Source organism: Amborella trichopoda, chromosome 2 (assembly GCF_054954075.1).
Source record: "Amborella trichopoda isolate Santa Cruz 75 chromosome 2, AtrichopodaSantaCruz75HAP2 v2.0, whole genome shotgun sequence".
NCBI lineage: Eukaryota > Viridiplantae > Streptophyta > Magnoliopsida > Amborellales > Amborellaceae > Amborella > Amborella trichopoda.
This window is the reverse complement of record NC_142337.1, coordinates 61770727-61784263: the sequence shown is the minus strand read 5'-3', so window position 1 is coordinate 61784263 and position 13537 is coordinate 61770727.

The following is a 13537-nucleotide window of genomic DNA, read 5'->3' as shown; positions in this document are numbered from 1 at the left end:
CAATACTCTTTCAAAGTAGGCTCTAATTTGATTGTTTAGAGCCTATGCTCTATACAAACCGCACCTTTTTATTTAAAATAGGAAAAATGGTTTGATAGGGTCACTGTGGCCCTATTAAAATAAGTAAAGCTCACCTCATAGAAAATTGCAATTCAAGCATTAAAAAACCTTTACAGCGATCATCTTGGCTTGAACATTAAGGTTGTGACATGTGAAAATTTTAGGATTTCAACTCTAAAAATAGTGTATATTATAACAAGGGTGCAGTTTGTATAGAGCCGAAGATCTAAACAATCAAAGTAAAGTGCACCGTCAAATAGTATCGAGAAATGTAGTTTTAATATTGGAAATCTTTGTGATAGTCTTAAAATATATCTTCATCTTTAATTATAAAATTTAAAGCTTAAAAAATAGTGTAGATCGAGTAGATCTATGAAAACTTAAAAATCTTGAAAATTGACGGCCAAAAAATGCATTACAAGATGTACTATTTTCAAAACTTGAAATCTAGTTTTTTCTCATGTTCATGCATCTTAATTTCAAGATGATAAATTTGAGGATATTTGGACATCAAAACAACCTCTTCTAGTGAAATTTTTGAGATGGGCTCTAATTTGATTGTTTAGAGCCTCGGCTCTATATAAACTTTTTCCTTATAACTAATTATCTAAATTGACAAAAGAAGTGTTCATAGAGATCCACAAGTTTTGTAATTTTTTTAGTTTCAAAATTCATTATCGTTGTTGGAAATTTGTTTTAGAGCCCTCATGGAGCTTTCTGTTGTCCAAAGTGCTTACCCGACGAGGATTTGAATGAGAGGCCTTATAGAAACTTCATCTTTTAAAATAAGAGTTCAAAATTTCATAGAAAGTGGAGAGATAAAGGGTGTGATTCTAATTTTAAAATTCAAGGAAAATTATCAAATACAAACAAGAGATCACTCATTTAACTTTAACATCTTTTGATTTCATTTCACAATACCATAAAAAATACATATGACCATGAGTTGGAGTAGCAGAAAAGAGATAAAGTGCTAAATTGTATAAAAAACCATGAAGTAGAAGGTGCTCCCGTCGATAGGAATACCCATTGGTTCACAAAAATTTTAAAGACAATGTTTATGAGAAGATTTCAGTGGAGTTTTGAACCTACGAGGTGTGGAACAACTTATATGTGATTTCATAACTTGTGGTTTGCTTCATCCAAAGGTAGGTGCTTGTTTCATGTGCCCACTTAGATGCAGTGATATGTTGTTGGGTTTATGTGGTTTTTAAAAGCTTTATGAGTGCTTATGAAATGAAATGATATAGTAGAACATGAACTCAGTGGGAGTGTGGTCCCACTCAGTAGGAGTGTGGTCCCTCGTGGACCATACTAAGAAAACGATGGTTCGCTGATATCGATCTGTGCTTAACGATCTAGGCCAGTCGGTTGGAAAAAACCTATATTACTTAGGCATGAAGAACAAACCGATGAGGGTTAATGGGTTAGCTCTTGATGAGATCGGAGAACATGTACAGATGAGTGAGCCGAGGGACTGTGTGACTCTTATGTATGATGGTAGCGTACAGAGACAGTGGCCAAAACCTCATCCATGTACCATCACATGATATGCATATCGATAGATCGTTCGGGAAAGCCAGAAATCCATCTTTTAGAGTGAAGTGTATGCATGTGCGAGAGATACCCCTATGCGCCATAGAGCTGTGGTCGTATAAAGTCTTGGTGACCTTGACTTGTCTCTAAAGGAGGAATTGTAATCCACAGACTAGGATTGCGACCCCTTGGCTCATCCTCCAGACTTTGGTGACCCGTTAATGGGCCCCTGCTTAGACTGTGGGTCATGGGAAACACTGGATCGGTTCGATAAGGCAAGTTTGGTCTGTAGTCCACAGTTGAAGGTGGAGTGCCCCATGATTGCTGATTAAATTCCTTAACCATAAGGATCCATTTCCCATCAAGTTAATTTAATTATTTTTGTTTTATGACAGAAATTATTTTAGAATTATTATTGGAATTTTTATGAGTCATTTGATATTTTATTTATTGTTTGTTTTCGACTTGTAAAAATGAAGATAATGATTTTACAAAATTATAAAATTCAAATAATGTTTTAGAAGTTTTTTTGATAATTTAAAATTATATAAAATATCATGGAGAAGCCCATAGTGCACATGAGCCCACCATGTGTCAAGTGGGTGGGGCCCACATGTGCCACACATGGGTGGCACACCCTATCCATTGGATTATTTCTTGGAGTTTAAGTTATTTTATGTTTTGGTAATATTATGTTATTGCATGTGGTCAAATAAGATATGAAATATTTTGACCATATATTGAAAGTGTATATATTGACTTGATATGTCTTTGGAATATTTTGTGAAAGATTATGGAATGCATATATTTTAATTAGATTTAATTTATCTAATTTCTATTGATGGAAAAATGGTTAAGGAAAAGGAGATGATGGTTCAAGCACCTTCTATAATGTTAATGGATGGTTCAGATCTCTCACCCCACAAGTCACCTTGATCGACGGTCTATATTCAATCTCACAAAAAGGGGCAAGTCAAGGAAAACCCTAAGAAACCCTAATCTTGTTCAAGCCTATAAAAAAAAGGATTGTCTCTACCTAAAATCTCTACACCTTATCTTTCTATCTCTCCCTCTTAAGAAAGTTTATCTCTCTCATGTTTGATCTTTTTCTCCCACATTGTGAAAGAACCTAAGGGTTTAGGTTATGAAATTCTTCTTTATCATATCTCTCAAATATAGATTTATGGTTAAGGGTTTAGCAAAAAGAGAATTCATTTCTCTCAAACTAGGTTGCTAAGAGAATTCACCTAGAGTTTGACTTTGTGATCAAAAGGGTTTATGTTCTATTGGTGTGGCTTGGCCGAAATTTGTTATCCCGGTTTGAGATTGAAGCTAGACCGTTGATCCCGCGCCATCGGATGGTGGTGACTTGATGTGGGGTGTAATATGCTCAGTTGAGGTAATGTCCAGCACTCATCCTTTGTTTCTTGCAATCTTATCTTTTATTCTCAAGCATAGTACATAGTTGTTTACATGGCATCAAGTTGTTAAGATCTTGGTTTTATTGTTATGTTGATTTTATTTTGAAATTTATCTTATTATAATAAAGACTGCATGTAAGTGATATTTTGCCAAAAAAAAATGGGTGACGCAAAAAAAAAAAAAATGTATTCCCCGGTAAAAGATCACATAGGTCCTTCTTTCATTGATATCAGAGATATTGATACTTGATGCCATTAGTTATATTTTCTCTGTATTGAGTTTAGATCAAGCTTGGGAATGAGATATAAGAAAGCTAATGACCTTTGTGATCAAGAAATATACCTACGATTAAGAATTATTGAGATATTCCAACACCGAAAAGGCACTCTACATAATTAGTATTCTGGGCTATTTTGGAGTAGTGATATGAAGAATATAATGAGGTATTTTTCAATTGCATACTTCATTGATAATTTGTGTCTTTAATAGTAGGATTTGCCTGCAAAATTTCAGTGGGAGATCCTATAGGAATTGAGAGTTATGGACTTAACAATGAAGGGTGTCAGTTTTGACCATACAAAATTCAAGAACTGTCTATTGAGTTCCGTGATTTTTTTTACTAACCAGATGATTTTATTTCTAGGTAAAATTGGACTGTGACTCCTAAATTGAGTATACTTTCAAACAACAAATGTTTCATTAAGAAAATCCTTACTGTTTGAAAGATATTATCAATTTATTGAATGATGCGTAAGTGTTGTTTTCTACAACAAAAATTATTTTCATGACTTGGAAGTTAAGATTTAATTTCTATTCTTAACAGAATGCTTTATGCTTCACACTAAATTTTTAGACTTCCATTCTAAGTCTAATTTTTAATAAAATTTATTTGAGAGAGAAATATTTATGGGAAGAAAAGAATAAAAATTTTGGATTAAAGAGAGGTCATCTTGAATTTTCTGTAATTTGGTATGTCCTTCATTGAAGACATGAATAACGATATTTATCAAGCCTACTTAACAGAGTGATATAAGATTTGTGAAAATATATGTGTTACTATTATGTGTCTAATTTCAAATAAAAATGGTTTAAAAGGAAAACTCCATGATGGTAGAGAGAAAAGACAATTTTATTAGATAATGTTCATCCTGGAATTCTGCAGTATGATTTATTTTGTGACGTAAATGTCACTTATTTATTTCTCTGAAGAAAAATATTATTTGGGATTTAAACTATGATGTTATGATTTGGTTTTGAGTCTAGTTTTCAACACAAAAGATTTCAAGAAGAAATTCTTTGAGGATTGAGAGAAACAAATTTTTTATTGAGAGGTGTTTAATCTGATTTTCAACTAAAAAAATTGCATTGTGACATAAATGTCACTAAAATGAATATTCACTAAATGGTGTAATTTAGGGATGGAATTGAGCATTATTTTATATTTTTTTGAATCTATTTCAATACTTAAAAAGATTCGAAGATTAACTCTTTATGAGTTGAGAGATATCAGATTTTTATCATGGGATGCTCAAATTCTATTTTGCAGTAAATTAAAAAGATGTGACATGTTAAGACACATCTTTGGATTCTTAAGAATGAAAACCTTTTTTTTGGCCTCATTTAAAGAGGTTTTATAATGAGCTATATAATAAAACTTCAGAGAGAGGTAATACAGAGTTGACAAGATATGACACTCTATGTGAAGAGTATTCGATCTAAAAATAACAGAAAGAAGAAGAAACACAATACCTATAAAATATATTGGTTTCTTCGAAATAAAGGGATATACAGAGAGACTTGGTGGCAACATAGAAACGCTAAAAATCAATGGGAGAATCGAAATTGTGATACTTGAAATAATGGGATGAAGAAGATATTTTCTTCACGGTATAAGACATGAGAATCCAAGTGCTGAAGAGATGAACACTTCGTGACATGTGAAACTAATGACCAATATATTCTCCATCAGTTGCATGCACTTTCAAGATCATAAAAGCTTGCCAAACAAGTAAAAACAATGAATCAAGAAAGCCCAAGTACTACACTACATGGATTTAAGGTATGAAATTTATCCCACATTTTATGGTAAGGTCATATAGGGAAACATGAATCAATAACTTTGTTTAATATGCTTTGGTTATATTTTTGCTAACTGTTTTATGAATATGTATGGAGTGTATGGACATTAAGTGATAAGTACTAACAAATTTGAAAGTGTCGGTTTTGAATACCTTGTGTTTTTGTGCCTCATTGTGCTTGAGTATGAACTACTTAAGGTAGTGATACACATGGAGATGTGATTTGATCAAGGGCTTTGAGCCTTAAGGATGAAATACTAGAGATGGGTGTAGCTCATTCAAATATGTAAGCACAAAGGGAGTATTATGATGGAACTTGGTCTTGGTGACCATCCTCTCAATAATGTCTATAATATGATGTGTTGCATGTGATGATGATCTCTTGATAAATTCTCCATAATTGCCACAAAGAAAGTATTTTGTCAAGGCTTTAATAGACATTATTTAGTTGTATTTTATTTTGGATAAAATTATAAAATGGTATATGTGATTTGTTTTTGTGGCCATGAACTTGACTTGGTAGGAAATAAAAGGTGAATGTGGTAAAATGATTTATGAAGGCGAATCATGTATTTTATAATTAAATTGAATAATTTGATAAAAGCTTAAGTTTATGAATATGGTTTTGAAAAAACAACATAGTCTTTTAAGGTCCATTAAGTCTTTATGAAAACCATTTTAAACTGTCATATTATGATATAACTATTGCTTGTGAATTTATATATATATACTAAGTCAAATTTTTTTTATTAAAAAGAAAAACATTATGTCTTGAATGTATTTATAAAAGTGGGAGAAAAACTATCATGCATTGTTTTTTTTTAAATACCTATATGCCTTGACCCATGTTTTTAGTTATTTAGAATCCTCGATTACCTAAGACTTTGAACCATAGGGAATGTTGTAAGAATGCCATCATGTTGGGCTTCCCTGACACATATTATGTTAATTAGATAACTTATTTTGTATGAATTTACTACCAAAAATGTTTAGTGTGGTTGAACCTTTGTGGTTCATGAAGGTTTTTGCATATTATGAAACCAACGGGTATTGAATTAAATATTGCATGAGACTTGATATGCTACCTCATGATATATGTATAAGAATGTTGAGAATGTATATGTTGTATGTGCAATAATTGAGTGGGTGTTGCTACAGTCCCATATTTTTTTAGCCACTTGGATATTCAGATATACAGGTGCAAGCTATCTCACAGATCTAGATGATGCGAAGTCTACATCTAGATATATGTTCATACTTGGAGGAGGTACAGTTTCTTGGAAATCAAATAAACAGGATGTGACGAAATTGTCTACCATAAAGGCAGAGTACGTGGTGTGCTGTTTGGTGATCAAGGAGTCCGATGGATTAAGAAATTTCTTAATCGACTTGACTTTCACCTCGTGTGTTGTGAGGCAGTAAGAATTTTCAGTGACAGCACGTTGACGATATGCGTATCAAAAGAGCCATGATTCCATAAGAACTCCAAGCATATAAAACCATGTTTGTATCAATAGAGGAATGAGGTGAGATTGAGAAAGATCCAGATCCAGATAAACTAAATATTCCAGTGGGCGTACCTGCTAGTATTTGACATGTCAAATGGAATAACATACTATAATGTTGTTCACCCATGGAACCCAATTGTTTGGTGCTGGTTGTATGACTACAAAAGGGAGCAGCTTCTTTGAAGAACTCTTTTGAGCCCATGAACATACGACCTCGTACGATGAGGGTACGTGATGGTCTTTTGCGACAATAGGTCCATGATTTGCGATGCAATGTGAAAGATGAGCTACAACCAATTTTAGGATGAGATTTGAGGAGCAAAGAGAAAAATGTGTTGCCTCTATAAATCCTTTTATGAAAAGATTGATGGTGAAAGCCATGATTAATGTATTCAGAGAATAAGTAAAAAAGCTTGAGAGAGATTGCAATTGGGAGAGAAAGATGAGAATAAGAAAGAGTGAGAAAGTGATAAATGTAATGCATTCAAAGGTCAAGTGAGAGATGCTGGGTTTATGTGACTTTTAAAGGCCTTATGAGTGCTTGTAAAATGAAATGACATAATAGAACATGAACTTAGTGGGAGTGTGGTCCCTCGTGGACCATACTAAGCAAACGATGGTTTGCTGATACCGATTTGTGCTTAACGATCTAGGCTAGTCGATTGAGAAAAACCCATGTTACCTAGGCATAAAGAACAAACCGATGAGGGTTTATGAGTTAGCCATTGATGAGGTCGAAGAACATGCCCGGATGAGTGAGCCGAGGGACTGTGTGACCCTTGTGTGTGATAGTGGCCTACAAAGACAGGGGCCAAAACCTCATCCATGTATCATCACACGGCATGCATATCGATAGATCATTCGAGAAAGCCAGATATCCACCTTTTAGGGTGAAGCGTATACATTTGCGAGAGATACCCCTATAGGCCATAGAGTAGTGGTCGCATAAGGTCTTGGTGACATTGACTTGTCTCTAAGAGAGGACCTATAATCTACAGATTGGGATTGTGATTCTTTGGCTCATCCGCCAGACTTTAGTGACCCGCTAATGAGCCTCTGCTTGAACTATGGGTCATGGGAAACACTGGGTCGGTTCGATAAAGCAAGTGTGGTCTGTAGTCCACAGTTGAAGGAAGAGTGCCCCATGATTGCATATTAAATTCCTTAACCATATGGATCCATTTCCCATCAAGTTAATTTAATTATGTTTGTTTTATGATAGAAATTATTTTAGAATTATTATTTGAATTTTTATGAGTCATTTGATATTTTATTTATTACTTGTTTTGAACCTATAAAAATGAAGATATTGATTTTACAAAATTATAAAAATTCAAATAATGTTTTAGAATTTTTTTTTAGAATTTAAAATTATATAAAATATCATGGAGGGGCCCATAGTGCACATAGGCCCACCATGTGTCAAGTGGATGGGGCCCACATGTGCCACACATGGGTGGCACGCCCCACCCATTAGATTCTTTCTTGGAGTTTAAGTTATTTCATGTTTTGGTAATATTATGTTATGACACGTGGTCAAATAAGATATGAAATATTTTAACCAAATATTGAAAGTGCACATTGACTTGATATATTTTTGGAATATTTTGTGAAAGATTATGGAATGAATAATATTTTAATTAGATTTAAATTATCTAATTTCTATTGATGAGAAAATGGTTAATGAAATGGAGATAATGGTCCACGCACCTTCTATTATGTTGATGGCCCATCTATGGAATGGATGGCTCAGATCTCTCACCCCACAAGTCACTCTTGATCGACGGTCTATGTTCAATCTCACAAGAAGAGACAAGCCAAAGAAAACCCTATGAAACCATAATCTTGTTCAAACCTATAAAAAAAAGGATTGTTTTTACCTAAAATCTCTACATATTATCTTTCTATCTCTCTCTCTTAAGAAAGTTTATCTCTCTCATTTTTTATCTCTTTCTCCTACATTGTGAAAGAACCTAAGGGTTTAGGTTATGAAGTTCTTCTCTCTCCTATCTCTCAAAGAATCTAAGGGTTTAGGTTATGAAGTTCTTCTCTCTCCTATCTCTCAAAGAACCTAAGGGTTTAGGCTATGAAGTTCTTCTCTCTCATATCTCTCAAATATGGATTTATGGCTAAGGACTTTATGATTTAGCAAAAAGAAAATCTATCTCTTTCAAACTAGGTTGCTAAGAGAATTCAACTAGAGTTTGAGTTTGTGATCAAAAGGGTTCATGTTCCATTGATGTGGCTTGGCCGAAATTTGCTTTCTTGATTCAAGATTGAAGCTAGACCGTTGACCCCGCGTTATCGGATCGTTGTGACTCGGTGTAGGGTGTAATAAGCCTGGTTAAGGTAATCTTCGACACTCTTCCTTTTGTTTCTTGCAATCTTATACATAGTTGTTTCAATGGCATCAAGTTGTTAAGATCTTGGTTTGCTTGTTATGTTGATTTTATTTTAAAATTTATCTTATTCTAATAAAGACCACATGTAAGTGATCTTTGCCAAAAGAAAAGGGTGAAGGAAAAATAAAAAAAATGGATTCCCCGATAGAAGATCATAGAGGTCTTTGTTTCATGTGCATCTCTATTATTGGGATATTACCAAGATTGTGTAAAAAACAATAAGGGTGTGGTTTTTATAAGGTTACAACTTCAAACTTCAAACCATCCAATTAAGGGGCACCTCCAAATTTTATCATAACATGCAATTTTGGTGTAAAAAATTCTTAAAATTATCTAAAAATCTATTTTCACATCTAATTATAAATTTTTAAACTCCAAAAGGGATTTAGGGTTTAGGAAAATCAATTAGATCTACAAACATATGAAAATCTTGAAAATGGATGGTCTAGATAATATGTTGCAAGATGCACTATTTTTGAGAAACTCAAAATCTTTTTTTTTTACATTCATACATCTTGATGCCGAGATGATCAATTAGAGGGTTTTTCAACATTAAAAAAACCTTTTGCAATGAATTTTTGAGGTGCATCCTTAATTCTACAATTTAAGGTTGCAACCTTATACAAATTTTTTAAATGAGTTTACAAACAAAATTTTTTTTTGACAAATAGTTTAACAAACAAATTTTTAGACCTTTGCACTACCTAACTTGGGGTAAAAAACAAATTTTCAGGCTATCTTAAGAATTCCCGGCATCGGAACTGCATTTTTCAATAGGCGCATTATTTTGATTGTTTAAAGGAGGGGAGGGGGTTTATACACCTATACAAACTGTATCCTTTGTCAATATGCCCATCTTTACTATTTTTGGAGCAGTTAAAATTGCATCTTACTTTAATTATTTCCGGCTACTTTAATTATTCCGGCATCGGAACTGCATTTTTCAATAGGTTTTGGAGGTGCGCATTATTTTGTTTGTTTAAAGGAGGGGAGGGGGGTTATACACCTATACAAACTGTATCCTTTATCAATATGCCCATCTTTACTATTTTTTGAGCAGTTGAAATTGCATCTTACTTACCTTGTATAATTCTCACTTTTTGTATTTAAAAAGTGAGCTCATCCAAACAGAACCTCATTTAAACTTCAGGTTTGAGTGGTTCATACGACTTAATTTTTATTGGCCAAAAGATATTTTATTCCAGTAGGAGTAGAATGTCCATTTATTCCCTCATGTAAACCCCTAGCTAGAATTAATTTTAGGATTTCAAATTTTGGAATGAAACCTCTTCTACTCATAGTTTAACCTCAATAAAAAAAAGTAACCTAATTGTACCCTTCGTACACTTGAAAAAAAATAATGTGTTGAGATTGAATAGAGACGCTCCAATTTTTAGATGATTCTACGTTAGAAAACTCAAATTTCAATATTTTTTTTTAGAATAATCATCTTTTAATTCTTTAGTAGATCCCAAAATTTCAGATTGACAAGATTGTCTCAACTAGGTCTTTTGACTGAGGGAGTAGAAGTAAACTATACTCACACGATACTATAGTATACATGCTCTTTTTATTTTAGGAAATATATATAATGAGGTCACTTATTTTTTATACAAGGAAGAAACAATCATCATTGGCCATTAGATTTGAAATACAGTGGTTAATATATGTTATTGTTTGAGAACAAAGTTCAAAATATAATCCTGCGAATATTGTGACACATTTTCATCTATTAAATTTTACATCCAACATCTTGCCCCCAACAAACCCATGTCTAACTTTCCATCCTCGTCTTGTGTGTATGTTGTTCAATATTTAGCATATAACATGCTCCAATATTTAGCATATAACATGCTCCTTTCTTCAGTATACTTAGCAAGACTTGTTTTAGAACACTGATTCTCCACAAAAGAGATTTTCTTTTTAAAGAAAAGTTTGAAAAGGTATGGTTTTTAATAAAGGTTCTAAAGCACTAGTTCTTTTAAGGTAAAAGAAACAAATAAAGTTGTATTATTTTTTGATCGAAAAGAAAACTTCTTTAAAAAGTTTTTTGTTTGTTCATGTATCTCTTGGTTCATTTGACAAAGCACAAATCCTTTCTCTCTCCCCAAATTTTAATAAACCTAAAAGCACTAGTTCTTTTAAGGGAAAGGAACTATGTAGTTGTATTATTACTCAAAAACAAATGTAGTTGTATTATTTTATTATCCAAAAGAAAACTTCTTTAAAAAGTTTTTTGTTTGTTCATGTATCTCTTGGCTCATTCGACCGAGCATAAATCCTCTCTCTCTCTCCCCAAATTTTTCTTTCTGCTTGCATTTCATCTTCTAATGCCTATTCGTAGTTTATTGTTTTTGCCATAATCAATTTTAGTTTATAAAATGAGTTTTAGGTTAAAAACAACACTCTTATTGATGATCTAGTATTTGATTACTTATATTACAAGCGAAAATTTTCTTTGTTTTACTAATACTTCTGAAGCAAATTCACAAAAAAATATCACAATTATATACGTTTTTTTTAAAAGGTTTGGTTTGTATAAAGTGCAACCTTAAATAATCCAATTAAGGCACACCTCCCAATTTTATTTTTACATGTAATTTTGGTATAAAAAATTCTTAGAGTTATCCGAAAATTTATTTTCATCTCTAATTATAGAATTTTAAACTCCAAAAAAGATTAAAGCCAAGTAGACCTATAAATATATGAAAATCTTGAAAATAGAGGGTCTAGATAATGTGTTGTAAGATGCATTATTTCTGGGACTCAATTTTTTTTATTTATTTTTTCATATTTCTATATCTCGATGTTAAGATGATCAATTAGAAAGTTTTTCAATATTAAAACAACTTTTTCCAATGGATTTTTTAGGTGCATCTTTATTTCTATGTTTTAATGTTGAAACCTTATATAAATTCTTTCTCTTTTTTTTTTTGGACTTATATAACATTTTTTTAGGTCCTTTCTAACATCTCCACCCTACAAAGCCTAATTTTAATTTTAATTTATTTTATATTTTCTAGATTGCCCATTCAAACCGATCCTAACATGAATCGGAGCACCAATCCACCGATCCTACACATATATGTGGTAAATTATCCACCCCACTAATCTGGCTATTGAAGCACTAGTTGCAATCAAAGTGTTGTAATCCTGCTCGTTTAATAATTGTCCACATGAGATCGCATAGCATATTACGTACGGTGTATAACTTCATACGCTAGTTTGTCTCCAACCATTGATTCTAGTGATCCTCAATGGAGATGAACTTTGTTTGATCATTGAAATGATATTGTTGAAGGAAAGATTCATCAGGCCTACAACTAAGAACATACGGTGGCAGAGACCTATTTATACACGATGAAATTTGTCAAACATTTTAGAAATTAAGATGTTTTTTTTTTAATTTATTTTCTTGATATTTTATTGCAAACATAATTAATGTCACTAAAAATCCCACTTCTCCCTTTCGATGAAACATATATAGGCGCGTCTGAAACATCAATTCTAAAATAATATTTAACACTCATATCCATGTTAGACATTGACATGAATATATGGGTCAACATAACATAGCCAAAACTCTTGAGGGATGTGTGTTACTTGTACTAGGCCATACCGGCCAAAAAAATCGTTTCTTTTTGTGTGTGTGATTATTGAGATAACAATGGTCAATGAAAGATTCATCTCCATGGCCCAAGAGACTAGATGGCTGAGATCTACTCGTTCAAAATGATGCACTTTTGCACGTTAGATTTCGATTTTCTATGGTATTGAGTAGAAAGTTGATGTTAACTTGAAACCTATTGGATAAGACTCGTGTTTATGTTAATGGCATGTATTTGCACCAATGCTTAAAAAATAACGGATCAGGGCGGATCGTCAATCAATCCCGATTTGGATTTGCTGGATCAGCCATCTAGACCGTTTTTGAACTGTTTGGTTCGGTGATCCAAAATAATTACAAAATAAAAAAAATTAAATAAAAATAGAAATAAAGGTTTATTGGATGGGGATTTAGGGGACCACACATAACATTAAATAAGCTTAAAGAAGACAAGAACAAAATGAAAAGAGGAAAGGGGGGGGGGAGAGAGAGAGAATGGACCTAGACTCATGCCATGCTTGAGCCAGTTCAATCCTGATCGATTCTGCTTTCGGATCGTGACTCAGAGTGAAAATCACCGGGTTTTAAAACCCTAATTTGCATGTATGGACATATTAGTGATATAAATACTCATGTCTGATACTTTTGAAGCCTAAGCACTCCATTTTAATCTCAAGGGAAATAATTTCACCCAAAATCCCATGGGCCCCTTTTTTAGATGGTGCATTTGAAAGGCTAATTTTAAAAAAATTGACATTGGTATTATTCATATCTGCGTTAGATAATGAGATGTGTTTTAGGGTAACATGGTCATAAAGTCTTGAGGGACGTGTACACCTATTACTAATCAAATTATCACTAGTTTTCTGGGATTTAATTTTAAATTAAAATAAATCATTTATATATAATAAAACTCACAACAAA